Raw genomic sequence first — 20,838 nt, forward strand, 5'->3', positions numbered from 1 at the left:
AGATCCGCAAAGATACTCATCATACACCTTTGGAACGTTGCCGGTGCGTTGCACAAGGCAAATGGCATTCTCTTATATGGATACGTTCCGAAAGGGCCTGTGAAGGTTGTTTTTTCTTGGTCTTGGGGAGCAATGTGGATTTGAAAATAACCGGAATATCCATCTAAGAAACAATAACGAGATTTACCACATAGGCGATCATGAATTTGATCGATGAAGGGCAACGGAAAGTGATCCTTCCTAGTGGCTAAGTTTAAGCGCCGATAGTCAATACATACCCTCCATGAGTTTTGGACTCTTGTGGCTATAAGCTCCCCTTGTTCATTCTTGATTGTAGTAACACCGGATTTCTTTAAAACCACTTGGACGGGGTTCACCCATTCACTATCCGAAATCGGATAGATAATGTCTACTTCTAATAACCGGGTGACCTCCTTCTTCACAACCTCTAGTATGGTAGTATTTAGACGCCTTTGAGGTTGTCTAACCGGTTTGGCTCCTTCTTCTAAGAAAATTCGGTGTTCACATACTTGGGGGCTAACGCCAACTAAATTCGCCAAGCTCCACCCTATGGCCTTCTTGTTCCTTCTTAAGACATTAAGCAACTTTTCCTCTTGGTGGGAGGTGAGCTCCCTTGCAATTATTACTGGGAACTTTTGGTTCCTCTCAAGAAAGGCATATTTTAGGTGGGATTGGAGTGACTTCAAATCTGCATTTTGTTCATGACTTGGCACTTTGTCTTCCGGTATCATTGGAGGTGATAAGGCCTCTTCTTCACATACGTGGGAACTCCCCACACTTGGGTTTTGATTCATACTCTTTCCATCAAAACCATCTTGATGGACTTCGGCTACAACATTGTCAATCAAGTCACACCAAAAAATAGAGTGATCCTCCGGTGGATGTCTCATGGCTTCATCAAGATTAAAGCTCACTTCACTTCCATCGATCTCAAACGAGTAGATGCCCGAAAACGCATCCAATTTGAACCAGGAGGTCTTCAAGAATGGCCTCCCTAGCAAAATAGATGATGTCCTACCCGAGTCACTAGGGGGCATCATGAGAATATGAAAATCGATAGGGAAGACCAACCCCTTTATACTCACTAGAACATCCTCCGCTATACCAACCACGAAAATTATGCTTTTATCTGCTAAAACAAACCGGGCAGCCGATCGTTTTACCGGTGGAAGCTTTAAGACCTCATAGACCGACAAGGGCATAATACTCACACAAGTGCCAAGATCACACATACAATCAACAAATTGGACTCCATCTATGGTGCAAGTCACTAGGCAAGGGCCGGGATCACCACACTTTTCCTGCACACCATCCATTAAAGCAGAAATTGAGCTCCCCAATGGGATAGTTTCTAATTCACAAATTTTCTCCATATTCATACATAAGTCCTTTAGAAACTTTGCATATTTAGGCACTTGCCGGATAGCATCAAAGAGAGGAAAGGTTACCTCAACTTTCTTAAACATCTCCACCATTTTGGGGTCTAACTCAAGATGCTTCTTGGTTTTTGGGGTGGGAAATCATGATTCACACTTTTCACAACTCTGCACAACTAACCCGTAAGTGCACTGGGTCGTCCAAGTAATACCTTACATGAGTAAGGGTCGATCCCACGGAGATTGTCGGCTTGAAGCAAGCTATGGTCATCTTGTAAATCTCAGTCAGGCGGATTCAAATGGTTATGAAGTTACTTGTGTAATTCATTGGTGAGAATTTCAGATAAGTGTCTGGAGATGCTTTGTTGCTTCTGAATCTCTGCATTCCTATTGCCTTCTTCCAACCATGCATGCTCCCTTCCATGGCAAGCTGTATGATCCTCTCGGATGAAAAATACCAGGTACAATCTCTGCACGGCTAATCAACTATCAGAATTCTCATCTCGGATGAAAAATACCAAGTACAGCTACTGCACGGCTAATCATATGTCGATTCCTACTAGCGTCGGAATAGGACCCTTGTCCTTTTAAACACTGTCACTGTGCCCAACATTCGCAAGTTTGAAGCCCGTCACAATCATCCTTTCCCATATCCTACTCGGAATACCACAGACAAGGTTTAGACTTTTCGGATCTCAGGAATGGCTGCCAATTGATTTTAGCCTCTACAACGAAAATCTTAATCTCACACACTCCGTCTGTGTATTAGATACCCAAGAGATACACACTTAAGCTGTCACCCAATGACTACGTTGAGCTCAGATAGAACGGAAGTGGTTGTTAGGCACGCGTTCATAGAATTGAGAATAATGATGAGTATCTTAGAATAGAATCAAGCATGATTGAATAAAAAACAGTATTAATTGCATTAATTCATGAAGAACAGCAGAGCTCCACACCTTAATCTATGGGGTGTAGAAATTCCAATGTAGAAAATACATAAGTGAGAATAGTCTAGGCATGGCCAAATGGCCAACCTCCAAGTCCAAGTCTCAGATCTAAAAATGATCAAAAGATTGCAATACAATAGTAAAAAGTGCTATTTATACTAAACTAGTAACTTAGGTTTACAGAAAATGAGTAACTAAGTGCAGATAGTGCAGAAATCCACATCCAGGGCCCACTTGGTGTGTGCTTGGACTGAGCATTGAAGCTTTCATGTGCATAGGCTATTCTTGGAGTTAAACGCCAGCTTGGGTGCCAGTTTGGGCGTTTAACTCCAACTCTGGTGCCAGTTTGGGCGTTTAACTCCAACTCTGGTGCCAGTTTGGGCGTTTTACGCCAGGAAGTTTTAGGCTGGCTTTGGACGCCAATTTGGGCCGTCAAATCTCGGGCAAAGTATGGACTATTATATATTGCTGGAAATCCCAGGATGTCTACTTTACAACACAATTAAGAGCACGCCAATTGGGCTTTTGTAGCTCTAGAAAATCTATTTCGAGTGAAGGAGGGTCAGAATCCAACAGCATCTGTAGTCATTTTTCAGCCTCTGAATCAGATTTTTGCTCAGGTCCCTCAATTTCAGCCAGAAAATACCTGAAATTACAGAAAAACACACAAACTCATAGTAAAGTCCAGAAATGTGATTTTTGCATAAAAACTAATAAAAATATAATAAAAAGTAACTAAAACATACTAAAAACTGTGTAAAAACAATGCCAAAAGGGTATAAATTATCCGCTCATCACAACACCAAACTTAAATTATTGCTTGTCCCCAAGCACCTAAAAACAAAATAGGATAAAAAGAAGAGAAAATACAATAAATTCTAAACTTATCAATGAACTTAGTTCTAATTAGATGAGTGGGGCTAGTAGCCTTTTTGCTTCTGAACAATTTTGGCATCTCACTTTATCCTTTGAAGTTCAGAATGATTGGCATCCATAGGAACTTAGAATTCAGATAGTGTTATTGATTCTCATATTTCAGTATGTTGATTCTTGAACACAGCTACTTTATGAGTCTTTGCCGTGACCCTAAGCATTTTGTCTTCCAGTATTACCACCGGATAGATAAATGCCACAGACACATAACTGGGTGAACCTTTTTCAGATTGTGACTTAGCTTTGCTAGAGTCCCTAGTTAGAGGTGTCCAGAGCTCTTAAGCACACTCTTTTTACTTTGGACCACGACTTTAACCGCTCAGTCTCAAGCTTTTCACTTGACACCTTCACGCCACAAGCACATGGTTAGGGACAGCTTGATTTAGCCGCTTAGGCCAGGATTTTATTCCTGTGGGCCCTCCTATCCATTAATGCTCAAAGCCTTGGATCTTTTTTACCCTTGCCTTTTAGTTTAAAGGGCTATTGGCTTTTTGTGCTTGCTTTTTCTTTTTCTTTCTTCTTTTTTTTCTTTTTTTTTTCCGCAAGCTTTTGCTTTTCACTGTTTCTTGCTTCAAGAATCAATTTTATGATTTTTTAGATTATTAATAACATTTCTCCTTTTTTATTATTCTTTCAAGAGCCAACAATTTTAACATTCATAAACAACAATATAAAAAATATGCACTGTTCAAGCATTTATTCAGAAAACAAAAAGTATTGCCACCACATCAAAATAATTAAACTAATTTCAAGATAGAATTCGAAATTCATGTACTTCTTGTTCTTTTGCAATTAAAAACATTTTTCATTTAAGAAAGGTGAAGGATTCATAGGAAATTCATAGCTTTAAGACATAGACACTAGACACTAATGATCATGTAATAAAGACACAAACATAGACAAAACATAAAGCATATAATTCGAAAAATAGAAAAATAAGAACAAGGAAATTAAAGAACAGGTCCACCTTAGTGATGGCGGCTAGTTCTTCCTCTTGAAGATCTTATGGAGTGCTTTAGCTCCTCTATGTCTCTTCCTTGCCTTTGTTGCTCCTCCCTCATGGCTCTTTGGTCTTCTCTGATTTCATTGAGGATAATGGAGTACTCTTAGTGCTCCATCCTTAGTTGCCCCATGTTGGAACTCAATTCTCCTAAGGAGGTGTTGAATTGCTCCCAATAGTTTTGTGGAGGAAAGTGCATCCCTTGAGGCATCTCAGGGATTTCTTAATGAGGAATTTTCTCATGCTCTTGTTGAGGTCCATGAGTGGGCTCTCTTGTTTGCTCCATCCTCTTCTTAGTGATGGGCTTGTCCTCATCAATGAGGATGTCTTCCTCTATGAAAATTCTAGCTGAATTGCATAGGTTACAGATGAGATGAAGGAAGGCTAACCTTGCCAAAGTTGAAGGCTTGTCCGCCACCTTGTAGAGTTCTAAAGGTATAATCTCATGAACTTCTACTTTCTCTCCATTCATGATGCTATGGATCATGATAGCCTGGTCTATTGTAACTTCAGACCGGTTGCTAGTAGGAATGATAGAGTGTTGGATGAACTCTAACCATCCCCTAGCCACGGGTTTGAGGTCAAGCCTTCTTAATTGAATCGGCTTGCCTCTTGAGTCTCTCTTCCATTGAGCTCCTTACATACAGATGTCCATGAGGACTTGGTTCAACATTTGATCAAAGTTGACCTTTCTAGTAAAGGATGAGGATCTCCTCTCTTCATTGGCGAGTTAAATGCCAACCTCACATTTTCTGGACTGAAATCCAAGTAATTCCCCCGAACCATTGTGAGCCAATTCTTTGGGTTCGGGTTCATACTTTGATCATGGTTCTTAGTGATCCATGCATTAGCATAGAACTCTTGAACCATTAAGATTCCGACTTGTTGGATTAGGTTGGTGAGAGCTTCCCAACTTCTTCTTCGAATCTCATGTCGGATCTCTGGATATTCACTCTTTTTGAGCATGAAGGGGACCTCGGTGATCTCCTTTTTCTTGGCCACAACTTCATAGAAGTGGTCTTGATGGACCTTTGAGATGAATCTCTCCATCTCCCATAACTCGGAGGTGGAAGCTATTTCCTTCCCTTTCCTCTTTCTAGAGGTTTCTCCGGTCTTAAGTGCCATTAGTGGTTATGGATAAACAAAAAAGCAAAGCTTTTCCCGCACCAAACTTAAAAGGTTTGCTCGTCCTCAAGCAAAAGAAGAAAGAAAGGAGTAGAAAAAGAAGAAATGGAGGAGATGGAGGGTAGTGTTGGTTTCGGCCAAGGGGGAAAGAATTATTTGTGATGTGTGAAGTGAAGGTAGTGAGGATGGGTATTTATAGGGTAGGGGAGAGAGGGAATCCGTGTGAGAGTGGGTGGGTTTGGGAGGGAAATGGTTTGAATTTGAATGGTGAGGTAGGTGGGGTTTATGATGGATGGATTTTAGTGGTGAAGAGAATATGGGGAAGAGGGTAGGATTTGATAGGTGAATGGTGTTTGGGGAAGAGGTAATGATGTGATTGGTCAAGGGTATTTGGAGAAGAGTGTTATAGAAAGGTGTGAAGAGGAGAGAAGAAGAGGTGGGGTAGGTGGGGATCCTATGAAGTCCACAGATCCTGAGGTGTCAAGGAATTCTGCTCCCTGCAACATTCTGGCGTTCAAACGCCCTCTATGTGCCAATTATGGTGTTAAACGCCAGCTCTGCTACCTTTCCTGGAGTTAAACGCCAGTCTGTTGCCCCTTTCTGGCGTTTAACGCTAGCCAGACACCCTTTTCTGGCATTAAACGCCCAGAATGCTACCCATTCTGGCGTTTAACGACCAGAATGGTGCCAGGCTAGGTGTTAAACGCCCATTTTGCTATCCTTACTGGCGTTTAAACGCCAATAAGCCTGTCCTCCAGGGTGTGCTATTTTTGATGCTGTTTTTTAGTTTTCTTTAATTCTGCAACTGTTTTTATGACTTCACATGATCATCAACCTAAAGAAAATATAAAATGACAATGGAATATAAACAAATATAATTAAATAACATTGGGTTGCCTCCCAACAAGCGCTTCTTTAATGTCAATAGCTTGACAGTGAGCTCTTAGAGAGCTTCACAGAGACTCAGAGCTTAATGGTGGCTGGTGCACGAAATTGTGATCTCCAGGCTCGAACAAATCCTGGTAATGGCTCCAAAGCTTGGTGCTCTGATCTTAATTCATGATTGTCACAACTTCGATACAACTAACCAGCAAGTGCACTGGGTCGTCCAAGTAATACCTTACGTGAGTAAGGGTCGAATCCCACGGAGATTGTTGGTATGAAGCAAGCTATGGTCACCTTGCAAATCTCAGTTAGGCAGATATAAATTGATAATGGTGTTTTCGAATAATAAATAATAGAATAGGGATAGAGATACTTATGTAAATCATTGGTAGGAATTTCAGATAAGCGAATGGAGATGCTTTCGTTCCTCTGAACCTCTGCTTTCCTGCTATCTTCATCCAATCAGTCTTACTCCTTTCCATGGCTGGCTTTATGCAAGGGCATCACCGTTGTCAGTGGCTACATCCCCTCCTCTCAGTGAATAATATGCTCACGTACCCTGTCACGGCACGGCTATTCATCTGTCGGTTCTCGATCATGCTGGAATAGGATTCACCCTCCTTTTGCGTCTGTCACTAACGCCCAGCACTCGCGAGTTTGAAGCTCGTCACAGTCATTCAATCATTGAATCCTACTCAGAATACCACAAACAAGGTTTAGACCTTCCGGATTCTCTTGAATGCCGCCATCATTCTAGCTTACGCCACGAAGATTCCGGTTAGGAGATCTAAGAGATACTCATTCTAGCTTAATTCATGTAGAACAGAAGTGTTTGTCAGGCACGCGTTCATAAGGGAGAGGGATGATGAGCGTCACACATAATCATCACCTTCATCACGTTCTTGGGTGCGAATGGATATCTTAGAAGCGAAATAAGAAGAATTGAATAGAAAACAGTAGTACTTTGCATTAATCTTTGAGGAACAGCAGAGCTCCACACCTTAATCTATGGAGTGTAGAAACTCTACCGTTAAAAATACATAAGTGAAGGTCCAGGCATGGCCGAGATGGCCAGCCCCCTAAAACGTGATCAAAGGATCATAAGGTAATCCAAAGATGCCTAATACAATAGTACGAGGTCCTATTTATAATAAACTAGCTACTAGGGTTTACATGAGTAAGTATTTGATGTATAAATCCACTTCCGGGGCCCACTTGGTGTGTGTTTGGGCTGAGCTTAAGTGTTGCACGTGCAGAGGCCATTTGTGGAGTTGAACGCCAGTTTTTGTGCCAGTTTGGGCGTTCAACTCTGGTTTTGGATCCTTTTCTGGCGCTGGACGCCAGATTTGGGTAGAAAGCTGGCGTTGAACGCCAGTTTACGTCGTCAATTCTTAGCCAAAGTATGGACTATTATATATTTCTGGAAAGCCCTGGATGTCTACTTTCCAACGCAATTGGAAGCGCGCCATTTCGAGTTCTGTAGCTCCAGAAAATCCACTTTGAGTGCAGGGAGGTCAGAATCCAACAGCATCAGCAGTCCTTTTTCAACCTCTGAATCTGATTTCTGCTCAAGTCCCTCAATTTCAGCCAGAAAATACCTGAAATCATAGAAAAACACACAAACTCATAGTAAAGTCCAGAAATGTGAATTTAACACAAAATCTATTAAAAACATCCCTAAAAGTAACTAGATCCTATTAAAAACATACTAAAAACAATGTCAAAAAGCGTATAAATTATCCGCTCATCACAACACCAAACTTAAATTGTTGCTTGTCCCCAAGCAACTGAAAATCAAAATAGGTTAAAAAGAATAGAATATACTATAAATTCCAAACTATCAATGAAACATAGCTTCAATCATATGAGCGGGACTTATAGCTTTTTGCCTCTTGAATAGTTTTGGCATCTCACTTTATCCATTGAGGTTCAGAATGATTGGTATCTATAGGAACTCAGAGTTCAGATGGTGTTATTGATTCTCCTAGTTCAGTATGATGATTCTTGAACACAGCTATTTTATGAGTCTTGGCCGTGGCCCTAAGCACTTTGTTTTCCAGTATTACCACCGGATACATAAATGCCACAGACATATAATCGGGTGAACCTTTTCAGATTGTGACTCAGCTTTGCTAAAGTCCCCAATTAGAGGTGTCCAGGGTTCTTAAGCACACTCTTCTTTTGCTTTGGACCTTGACTTTAACCGCTCAGTCTCAAGTTTTTACTTGACACCTTCACGCCACAAGCACATGGTTAGGGACAGCTTGGTTTAGCCGCTTAGACCAGGCTTTTATTCCTTTAGGTCCTCCTATCCACTGATGCTCAAAGCCTTGGGATCCTTTTTATTTGCCCTTGCCTTTTGGTTTTAAGGGTTATTGGCTTTTTCTGCTTGCTTTTCCTTTTTCTTTCTATTTTTTTCTATTTTTTTTTCGCCCCTTTTTTTTTCTCTTTTTTTTTTCTGCAAGCTTTGTTCTTTGCTGCTTTTTCTTGCTTCAAGAATCATTTTTATGATTTTTCAGATTATCAAATAACATGTCTCCTAGTCATTATTCTTTCAAGAGCCAACATATTTAACATTCTTAAACAACAACTTCAAAAGATATATGCACTGTTCAAGCATACATCCAGAAAACAAGAAGCATTATCACCACATCAATATAATTAAACTAAGTTCAAGGATAAATTCAAAACTCATGTACTTCTTGTTCTTTTGAATTAAAACAGTTTTTATTTAAGAGAGGTGATGGATTCATAGGACATTCATAACTTTAAGATAAAGTTACTAACTACTAATGATCATGTAATGAAGACACAAACATGGATAAGCACATAACATATAAAACGAAAAAATAGAGAAAGTAAGAACAAGGAATGAGTCCACCTTAGTGATGTCCTTGAGCTCTTCTATGTCTCTTCCTTGTCTTTGCTGCTCCTCCTTCATTGCTTTTAGATCTTCTCTGATTTCATGAAGGATGAAGGAGTGCTCTTGATGTTCCACCCTTAGTTGCTTCCAATAATTGTGTGGAAGAAAGTGTATCCCCTGAGGTATCTCAGGGATCTCTTGATTTGCAGTCAAATGTTCTACCACTGAGCTATAGATCCTTGATGGAAGCTTTTGTCTTCCCTTTCCTCTTTCTAGAGGTTTCTCTGGCCTTAGGTGCCATCAATGGTTATGGAAAAAACAAAAAAGCTATGCTTTTACCACACCAAACTTAGAATGTTGCTCGCCCTCGAGCAAAAGAAGAAAGAATAGAAGAAGAAGAGGATATGGAGGAGATGGATGGCTGTGTGTATTCGGCCATATGGGTGGGATTGGGTGGGGAAGAGATGTTGAATTTTTGAAGGTAAGTGGGTGTATGGGTGTGAGTGTTTATTGGGAATAGAGGATGATTGAGAAGAGAGAAGAGAGTGAGTGAAGGTAGGTGGGGATCCTGTGGGGTCCACAGATCTTGGGGTGTCAATGCATTTACATCCCTGCACCAATTTAGGCATGCAAAATGCCCTTGCACACAACTCTGGGCGTTCAGCGCCAGGTTGGTGCCCATTTTGGGTGTTCAACGCCCCTTTGCTGCCATTTCTGGCGTTGAACGCCAGAACCATGCTTGTTCTGGGCGTTCAGCGCCAGGATGCTCCCATTCTGGGCATTCAGCGCCAGAACTATGCTCTGTTCTGGCGTCTGAACGCCAGACAGATGCTCCTCCAGGGTGTGATTTTTCTTCTGCTGTTTTTGATTCCGTTTTTGAATTTTTTTTGTTTATTTTGTGACTCCACATGATCATGAACCTAAGAAAACATGAAAAACAATAAAAATAAGAATTAGATAAACATTGGGTTGCCTCCCAACAAGCGCTTCTTTAATGTCAATAGCTTGACAGTGGGCTCTCATGGAGCCTCACAGATGTGCAGAGCTTTGTTGAGACTCTCCAACACCAAACTTAGAGTTTGGATATGGGAGTTCAACACCAAACTTAGAGTTTGGTTGTGGCCTCCCAACACCAAACTTAGAGTTTGACTGTGGGGGCTCTGGTTGACTCTGCTTGGAGAGAAGCTTTTTCTGCTTCCTTTCCATGGTTGCAGAGGGAGATCCTTGAGTTTTAAACACAAGGGAGTTCTCATTCCATTGAAGGACTATTTCACCTCTGTCAACATCAATCACAGCTCTTGCTGTGGGCAGGAAAGGTCTTCCTAGGATGATGGATTCATCCTCTTCGTTTCCAGTATCCAGGACTATGAAATCAGCAGGGATGTAAAGGCCTTCAACCTTTACTAACACGTCCTCTACTTGTCCATAAGCCTGTTTTCTTGAGCTGTCTGCCATCTCTAATGAGATTTTAGCAGCTTGCACCCCATAGATTCCCAGTTTCTCTATTACAGAGAGGGGCATGAGGTTTATTCCTGAACCAAGGCCACACAGAGCCTTAAAGATCATGGTGCCTATGGTACAGGGTATTATGAACTTTCCAGGATCCTGTCTCTTCTGAGGCAATGTCAGTTGATCCAGATCACTTAGTTCATTGATGAACAAGGGAGGTTCAACTTCCCAAGCATCAATGCCAAACAATTTGGCATTCAGCTTCATGATTGCACCAAAAAACTTGGCAGTTTGCTCTTCAGTGACATCCTCATTCTCTTCAGAAGAGGAATACTCATCAGAGCTCATGAAGGGTATAAGGAGGTTCAATGGAATCTCTATGGTCTCTAGATGAGCCTCAGAGTCCTTTGGTTCCCCAGAGGGAAGCTCCTTATTGATCACTGGACGTCCCTGGAGGTCTTCCTCCTTGGGATTCACGTCCTCTCCTCTCCTCTCAGGTTCGGCCATGGCGCTTATGTCAATGGCCTTGCACTCTCCTTTTGGATTCTCTTTTGTATTGCTTGGGAGAGTACTAGGAGGGATTTCAGTGATCCTTTTACTCAGCTGGCCCACTTGTGCTTCCAGATTTCTAATGGAAGACCTTGTTTCATTCATGAAACTTACAGTGGCCTTAGATAGATCAGAGACTAGATTTGCTAAATTAGAAGCATTTTGTTCAGAGTTCTCTGTCTGTTGCTGAGTTGATGATGGAAAAGGCTTGCTATTGCTAAACCTGTTTCTTCCACCATTATTAAAGCCTTGTTGAGGCTTTTGATCCTTCCATGAGAAATTCGGATGATTTCTCCATGTTGAGTTATAGGTGTTTCCATAAGGTTCACCTAAGTAATTTACCTCTGCTATTGCAGGGTTCTCAGGATCATAAGCTTCTTCTTCAGAAGAAGCCTCTTGAGTACTGTTGGATGCAGCTTGCATTCCATGCAGACTCTGAGAAATCATATTGACTTGCTGAGTCAATATTTTGTTCTGAGCCAATATGGCATTCAGAGTATCAACTTCAAGAACTCCCTTCTTCATAGGCGTCCCATTACTCACAGGATTCCTTTCAGAAGTGTACATGAACTGGTTATTAGCAACCATGTCAATGAGTTCTTGAGCTTCTGCAGGCGTTTTGTTTAGGTGAATGGATCCACCTGCAGAAGTGTCCAGTGACATCTTTGATAGCTCAGATAAACCATCATAGAATATATCCAGGATGGTCCATTCTGAAAGCATGTCAAAAGGACACTTTTTGGTCAACTGTTTGTATCTTTCCCAAGCTTCATAGAGGGATTCACCTTCTTTCTGTCTGAAGGTTTGAACATCAGCTCTAAGCTTGCTCAGCTTTTGAGGAGGAAAGTACTTGGCTAAGAAAGCCGTGACCAGCTTATCCCAAGAGTTCAGGCTGTCTTTGGGTTGAGAATCCAACCATAATCTAGCTCTGCCTCTTACAGCAAAAGGGAAAAGCATGAGCCTGTAGACTTCAGGATCTACTCCATTAGTCTTAACAGTATCACATATCTGCAAGAATTCAGTTAAGAACTGAAAAGGATCTTCAGATGGAAGTCCATGAAACTTGCAGTTCTGCTGCATCAGAGAAACTAATTGAGGTTTCAGCTCAAAGTTGTTTGCTCCAATGGCAGGAATGGAGATGCTTCTTCCATGTAAATTGGAATTAGGTGCAGTAAAGTCACCAAGCATCTTCCTTACATTATCATTATTTTCGGCTGCCATCTCCTCTGCCTGTTCGAAAATTTCTGAAAGGTTATCTCTGGATTGTTGTATTTTAGCTTCTCTTAATTTTCTCTTCAGAGTCCTTTCAGGTTCTGGATCTGCTTCCACAAGAATGTTCTTATCCTTGCTCCTGCTCATATGACAAAGAAGAAGGCACAGAAAAATAATAATAATAATGGAGATCCTTTATACCACAGTATAGGGATTCCTGCGTGAGTGGAAGAAGAGGGGGAGATAAAGAATGTAATATAATGGAAGAAACACAACTGTGAGGATGGAAGAGAGGTGAGATGAGATGTTAGGATATGAATGAATAAATAGAATGAGATGGGGGAGGGATAATTTTCGAAAATTATTTTGAAAAAGAGTTAGTGATTTTTGAAAAATGGTTTTTGAAAAATGTGTTAGTAATTTTCGAAAATTAAGATTTAAAAATTAAAATAATTAATAAATTAAAAAGAAATTTTTAAAAAGAGGGGAGATATTTTCGAAAAATGAGAGAGAGAGAGTTAGTTAGGTGGTTTTGAAAAAGATAAGAAACAAACAAAAAGTTAGTTAGTTAGTTGAAATAAATTTTTAAGAAGATAAGAAGTTAGGAAGTTAGAAAAGATATTTTGAAAAGATATTTTTTTTTGAAAAAGATAAGATAAGAAGATATTTTTGAAAAGATATGATAAAATTAAATTTGAAAAAAGATTTGATTTTTAAAATCACAATTAATGACTTGATTCATAAGAAATCACAAGATATGATTCTAGAACTTAAAGTTTGAATCTTTCTTAACAAGCAAGTAACAAACTTCAAATTTTTGAATCAAAACATTAATTGTTTATGTTATTTTTGAAAATTTGATATAAAAATAAGAAAAAGATTTTTGAAAAATATTTTTGGAATTTTCGAAAATAACTAAGGATTTTGAAAAAGATTTGATTTTTGAAAAAGATTTTGAAAAAGATAAGATTTTCAAATTGAAAATTTGATTTGACTCATAAGAAACAATTTGATTTTAAAAACTTTTGAAAAAGTCAATCCAAATTTTCGAATTTGAGGAGAGAAAAAGGGAAAGATATTTTTTTGATTTTTGAATTTTTATGATGCAAGAGAAAAACACTAAAAGGATGCAATGCATGAAATTTTTAGATCAAAACAATGAATGCATGCAAGAATGCTATGAATGTCAAGATGAACACCAAGAACACTATGAAGAACATGATGAACATCAAGAACATATTTTTGAAAAATTTTTAATGCAAAGAAAACATGTAAGACACCAAACTTAGAATTCTTTAATGCTTACGCACTAAGAATTCAAGAATGCATATGATAAACATGAAAAGACACAAAACAAAAAATCATCAAGATAAAAAAAGAAGACTTACCAAGAACAACTTGAAGATCATGAAGAACACCATGAATGCATGATATTTTCGAAAAAATGCAAGATGCATATGCAAGTGACACCAAACTTATGATATGACTCAAGACTCAAACAAGAAACACAAAAATATTTTTGATTTTTATGATTTTCTAAATTTTTTTTTTTTTGGATTTTTATTTTATGTTTTTCGAAAAATAATTTTGAAAAAGAAAATAAGGATTCCAAAATTTTTAATATGAATTCCAGGAATCTTATGCTCTAAAGCTCCAATCAAAGGGTCAGGCATGGCTTAATAGCCAGCCAAGCTTTAGTATGTAACTCAGACATGACACGCCTGACATTCCTTACATTCAACAACCAATTGGCTAAGAAAGATAAAGAAGCTCTTCTCTTGAGTATAAGAATTGAGACATGGCTTTACAGCCAGCCAGGCTTCAACATGCTCCATGAAACACTAGAATTCATTCTTAAAAATTCTGAAAGGAAAATATATTTTTGAAAACATTTTTATTTTAAAATTTTTTTTTTCGAAAACAAAGGAAGAATTTTTAAAAGATTTTTGAAAAATTTTTTGAAAACAAGACAAAAAGAAAATTACCTAATCTGAGCAACAAGATGAACCGTCAGTTGTCCAAACTCGAACAATCCCCGGCAACGGCGCCAAAAACTTGGTGCACGAAATTGTGATCTCCAGGCTCGAACAAATCCTGGTAATGGCTCCAAAGCTTGGTGCTCTGATCTTAATTCATGATTGTCACAACTTCGATACAACTAACCAGCAAGTGCACTGGGTCGTCCAAGTAATACCTTACGTGAGTAAGGGTCGAATCCCACGGAGATTGTTGGTATGAAGCAAGCTATGGTCACCTTGTAAATCTCAGTTAGGCAGATATAAATTGATAATGGTGTTTTCGAATAATAAATAATAGAATAGGGATAGAGATACTTATGTAAATCATTGGTAGGAATTTCAGATAAGCGAATGGAGATGCTTTCGTTCCTCTGAACCTCTGCTTTCCTGCTATCTTCATCCAATCAGTCTTACTCCTTTCCATGGCTGGCTTTATGCAAGGGCATCACCGTTGTTAGTGGCTACATCCCCTCCTCTCAGTGAATAATATGCTCACGCACCCTGTCACGGCACGGCTATTCATCTGTCGGTTCTCGATCATGCTGGAATAGGATTCACCCTCCTTTTGCGTCTGTCACTAACGCCCAGCACTCGCGAGTTTGAAGCTCGTCACAGTCATTCAATCATTGAATCCTACTCAGAATACCACAGACAAGGTTTAGACCTTCCGGATTCTCTTGAATGCCGCCATCATTCTAGCTTACGCCACGAAGATTCCGGTTAGGAGATCTAAGAGATACTCATTCTAGCTTAATTCATGTAGAACAGAAGTGTTTGTCAGGCACGCGTTCATAAGGGAGAGGGATGATGAGCATCACACATAATCATCACCTTCATCACGTTCTTGGGTGCGAATGGATATCTTAGAAGCGAAATAAGAAGAATTGAATAGAAAACAGTAGTACTTTGCATTAATCTTTGAGGAACAGCAGAGCTCCACACCTTAATCTATGGAGTGTAGAAACTCTACCGTTAAAAATACATAAGTGAAGGTCCAGGCATGGCCGAGATGGCCAGCCCCCTAAAACGTGATCAAAGGATCATAAGGTAATCCAAAGATGCCTAATACAATAGTACGGGGTCCTATTTATAATAAACTAGCTACTAGGGTTTACATGAGTAAGTATTTGATGTATAAATCCACTTCCGGGGCCCACTTGGTGTGTGTTTGGGCTGAGCTTAAGTGTTGCACGTGCAGAGGCCATTTGTGGAGTTGAACGCCAGTTTTTGTGCCAGTTTGGGCGTTCAACTCTGGTTTTGGATCCTTTTCTGGCGCTGGACGCCAGATTTGGGTAGAAAGCTGGCGTTGAACGCCAGTTTACATCGTCAATTCTTGGCCAAAGTATGGACTATTATATATTGCTGAAAATCCCTGGATGTCTACTTTCCAACGCAATTGGAAGCGCGCCATTTCGAGTTCTGTAGCTCCAGAAAATCCACTTTGAGTGCAGGGAGGTCAGAATCCAACAGCATCAGCAGTCCTTTTTCAACCTCTGAATCTGATTTCTGCTCAAGTCTCTCAATTTCAGCCAGAAAATACCTGAAATCATAGAAAAACACACAAACTCATAGTAAAGTCCAGAAATGTGAATTTAACACAAAATCTATTAAAAACATCCCTAAAAGTAACTAGATCCTATTAGAAACATACTAAAAACAATGTCAAAAAGCGTATAAATTATCCGCTCATCACTGGCCTCCCAATACCAAACTTAAAAGTTCAGTGTGGGAGCTTTGTTCGACTCTGTATTGAGAGAAGCTTTTCATGCTTCCTCTCCATGGTTACAGAAGAAGATCCTTGAGCTTTAAACACAAGGTAGTCCTCATTCAATTGAAGGACTAACTCTCCTCTGTCCACATCAATCACAGCTCTTGCTGTAGCTAGGAAGGGTCTTCCAAGGATAATGGATTCATCCTCATCCTTCCCAGTGTCTAGGATTATGAAGTCAGCAGGGATGTACAGGCCTTCAACCTTCACTAAGACATCCTCTACAAGTCCATAAGCTTGTTTCCTTCAATTGTCTGCCATCTCTAGTGAGATTCTTGCAGCTTGTACCTCAAAGATCCCTGGTTTCTCCATTACAGAGAGTGGCATGAGGTTTATACTTGAACCAAGGTCACACAGAGCCTTCTTGAAGGTCATGGTGCCTCTGATATAGGGTATTAAGAATTTTCCGGGATCCGATTTCTTCTGAGGTAATTTCTGTTGAACCAAGGTATTCAGTTCATTGATGAGCAATGGAAGTTCATCCTCCCAAGTCTCATTACCGAATAACTTGGCATTCAGCTTCATGATTGCTCCTAGATACTGAGCAACTTGCTCTTTAATAATATCTTCATCCTCTTCAGAGGAAGAATACTCGTCAGAGCTCATGAATGGCAATAGTAAGTTTATTGGAATCTCTATAGTCTCTGTATGAGCCTCAGATTTCTTTGGCTCCTTATTACGGAACTCCTTAGTGGTCAGTGGACGTCCATTGAGGTCTTCCTCACTGGATTTCACTGCCTTTCCCTCCTCTACAGGTTCGGCCATGTTAGATGTGTTGATGGCCTTGCACTCTCCCTTTGGATTCTCTTCTGTATTACTTGGGAGAGTACTTGGAGGGAGTTCAGTAACTCTTTTACTCAGCTGACCCACTTATGCCTCCAAATTTCTAAAGGAGGACGTTGTTTCAGTCATAAAACTGAGAGTGATCTTAGATAGATCAGAGACTATGGTTGCTAAGTCAGAGAGGCTCTGCTTAGAATTCTATGTCTGTTGCTCAGAAGATTATGAAAAAGGCTTGCTATTGCCAAACCTATTTCTCCCACCATTATTATTATTGAAGCCTTGTTGAGGCTTCTGTTGATCCTTCCATGAGAAATTAGGATGATTTCTCCATGAAGTATTATATGTGTTTCCATAGGATTCTCCCATGTAATTCACCTCTTCCATTGCAGGATTCTCAGGATCATAAGCTTCGTCTTCAGAGGAAGCTTCTTTAGTACTGCTGGATGCAGCTTGCATTCCAGTGAGACTCTGAGAAATCATATTGACTTGCTGAGTCAATATTTTATTCTGAGCCAATATTGCATTTAGAGTATCAATCTCAAGAACTCCTTTCTTTTGAGTCATCCCATTATTCACAGGATTTCTTTCAGAAGTATATATGAACTGGTTATTTGCAACCATTTCAATGAGTTCCTGGGCTTCTGCAGGCGTCTTCTTCAGATGAAGAGATCCACCAGCAGAGTGGTCCAATGACATCTTGGACAATTCAGACAGACCATCATAGAATATACATAGGATGCTCCATTCTGAAAGCATGTCAGAAGGACACCTTTTGATCAGTTTCTTGTATCTTTCCCAAGCTTCATAGAAGGGTTCACCTTCCTTCTGTCTAAAGGTTTGGACTTCCACTCTAAGCTTGCTCAATTTTTGAGGTGGAAAGAATTTGGCCAAAAAAGCATTGACCAACTTTTCCCAAGAGTTCAGGCTTTCTTTAGGTTGTGAGTCCAACCATATCCTAGCTCTGTCTCTTATAGCAAAAGGGAAAAGCATAAGTCTGTAGACCTCAGGATTAACCCCATTGGTCTTAACAGTGTCACAGATTTATAAGAATTTAGCTAAGAACTGATGAGGATCTTCCAATTGAAGTCCATGAAACTTGCAATTCTACTGCATTAGAGAAACTAATTGAGGCTTAAGCTCAAAGTTGTTTGCTCCAATTGCAGGAATTGAGATGCTTCTTCCATAGAAGTCAGAAGTTGGTGCAGTAAATTCACCAAGCACCTTCCTTGCATCTCCACCATTGTTGTTATTTTCGGCTGCCATGTCTTTTTCTTTTTCGAAAATTTCTGTAAGGTCCTCTCCAGAGTTTTGTGCTTTAGCTTCTCTTAGCTTCCTCTTTAGAGTCCTTTCAGGTTCAGGATCAGCTTCAACAAGAATGTTCTTATCCTTGTTCCTGCTCATATGAAAAAGAAGAGGAATCCTCTATGTCACAGTAGAGAGATTCTTTTATGTGAGTAGAAGAATAGAAGAATAAAATGAAGAAGGGAGAGAGGGAATAAGAAGAATTCGAACACAGAGAGAGGGAGAGGGTTCGAATTTTAAGAATAAGAGAAGTGTTAGTAAATAAATAAAATAATTAAAAAGAGATGAGAGAGAGAGTGTATTCGAATTTTTTAATTGAAAGAAAAGAAAAATATTTTTGTTTTTATTTTGATTATTAGTTAGAATTCGAATTTATTAAAAGAAATAAAATAAACTTAAAATTTAAAACAATTAGTTAATTAAAAAGAATTTTGAAAAAGTGGTTAGTGATTTTCGAAAATTATAGAGAGAAAAGTAGTTAGGTGGTTTTGAAAAAGATAAGAATTAGTAAAACAAACAAATAGTTAATTGAAAAATATTTGAAAGTAAATTTTGAAAAGAAAAGAAGTTAGAAAAAGATTTTGAAATTAAATTTTGAAAAAGATATGATTGAAATTTATTTTGAAAAACATTTGATAAGGAAATTGAAAAGATTTGCTTTTTTAAATTAAAGTTGATTACTTGACTAACAAGAAACTAAAAGATATGATTCTAGAATTTAAAGATTGATCCTTTCTTAATAGGCAAGTAACAATTTGAAAATTTTTTGACTCAAAACATTAATTGTTAGTAATAATTTCGAAAATCATGAAATAGAATTAAGAGAAAGATTTTGAAAATTAATTTTGGAATTTTTGAAAACATGAAAGAAAAATGAAAAAGATTTGATTTTGAAAAATATTTGAAAAGATAGAATTTTTAATTTGAAATTTTGACTTGACTAACAAAAAACAACTAAATTTAAAAAATTTTTGACCAAATCAACTCAAAATTTCGAAATTTATGAGTGAAATAAGGGAAAGATATTTTTTTTTTGAATTAATGAAGAGAGAGAAAAATAACTCAATGACATAAAACATAAGAATTTAAGATCAAAACAAATAATGCATGCAAGAACACTTTGAATGTCAAGATGAACACCAAGAACACTTTGAAGATCATGATGAACATCAAGAACATATTTTTGAAAATTTTTAAGAAAAGAAACACATGCAAGACACCAAACTTAGAAATTTTTAATGTTTAGACACTATGAATTCGAAAATGCATATGAAAAACAACAAAAGACACAAAACAAGAAAAATTAAAGATCAAACAAGGAAAATCATCAAGAACAACTTGAAGATCAAAGAAGAACACAATGCATATATTTTCGAAAATTCAAGAAGAATTAAAAACATGCATTAAAACCAAACTTAAAATTTGACACTAGACTCAAACAAGAAACACAAAATTTTTGGTTTTTATGGTTTTATTAATTTTTTTTGTATTTATTTTTCAAAAATGTCGTTGAAATAGAAAATAAAGAAATTCAAAATTTTTAATAAGGATTCCAGGATTCGTGCAATGTTAGTCTAAAGCTTCAGCCCAAAAGAGTTAGACATGGCCAAATAGCCAGCCAAGCTTCAGCACAGAATTTTAATTGAGAATCCAAAGGCTTATGCAATGTTATTCTAAAGCTCTGGTCCAAAAGAATTAGACATGGCCTAATGGCCAGCCAAGATTTAACATAACACATACAAGCATGTCTTCTTTATAATGGAAAGTGGAAACCTCAGTCCAAAAGATTAGACATGGCTTAACAGCCAGCCAGGTTTCAACATATCTCATGAAGCTCTATAATTCATTCTTAAAAATTCTGAAGAACACAAATTTTTTTTTCGAAAATAAAATTACCTAATCTAAGCAACAAGATGAACCGTCAGTTGTCTGATAAACCACTATTTTATGGTTTATATTGTGTTTAATTGTGTGATTTTATCATGATCCTTACCCACTTATTCATTAAATTAGCATGCATTTAGATTTCCTCCCTGAATTTATTAAATGTTTGAAAACTGCTTCCTAGAGACTTTAATTATTTATTTTTAATTCTCCTTTATTCCATTCGATGCCGTGATCTGTGTGTTAAGTGTTTCAGACTTTATAGGGCATGAATGAGTTGGAGATTGGAAAGAAAGCTAGCAAAAATGGAAGGAACACAAGAATTTGAGGAGATAACCAGCGAGAAGTGACGCGGTCGCATGGCTCACGCGACCGCGCGAAGGAGCGCAAATCGCAGTGATGCGGCCGCATGGCTCGCGCGGCCGCGCGGATTGGAAAGCGCAAGCGACGCGGTAGCGTGGACGACACGAACGCGTGGAGAGGAAAAAGCGCAAGCGACGCGTCCGCATGGATGACGCGATCGCGTGACATGTGCGATCTGCATAATTTGCAGGATTCGCTGGGGGCGATTTTGGACCTTATTTCGGCCCAGTTCTCGGCCTGGAACAGCAGACTAGAGTCAGAGAATATGCAGAAACAACACACATTCATTCAGTAGTTTTAGATCTAGTTTTACTCTCTTAGGTTTTTCTCTCTAGGTTTTGAGGATTCTAATTTTGA

The 20,838-nt window shown here is 38.8% G+C and overlaps 2 non-coding genes across 2 annotated transcripts; both read left to right on the forward strand.

The window, feature by feature from the left end:
* The first annotated feature begins 11,868 nt into the window (after positions 1-11,868).
* On the forward strand, positions 11,869-11,976 carry LOC112773456 (small nucleolar RNA R71). Its single transcript, XR_003188005.1, has one exon. It is a non-coding gene; the product is annotated as a small nucleolar RNA R71 (small nucleolar RNA).
* A 5,706-nt stretch (positions 11,977-17,682) lies between these two features.
* Positions 17,683-17,790, forward strand: LOC112773513 (small nucleolar RNA R71). The gene has a single exon (XR_003188060.1). It is a non-coding gene; the product is annotated as a small nucleolar RNA R71 (small nucleolar RNA).
* Positions 17,791-20,838: the final 3,048 nt, after the last annotated feature.

Source organism: Arachis hypogaea, chromosome 18 (assembly GCF_003086295.3).
Source record: "Arachis hypogaea cultivar Tifrunner chromosome 18, arahy.Tifrunner.gnm2.J5K5, whole genome shotgun sequence".
Taxonomy (NCBI): Eukaryota; Viridiplantae; Streptophyta; class Magnoliopsida; order Fabales; family Fabaceae; genus Arachis; species Arachis hypogaea.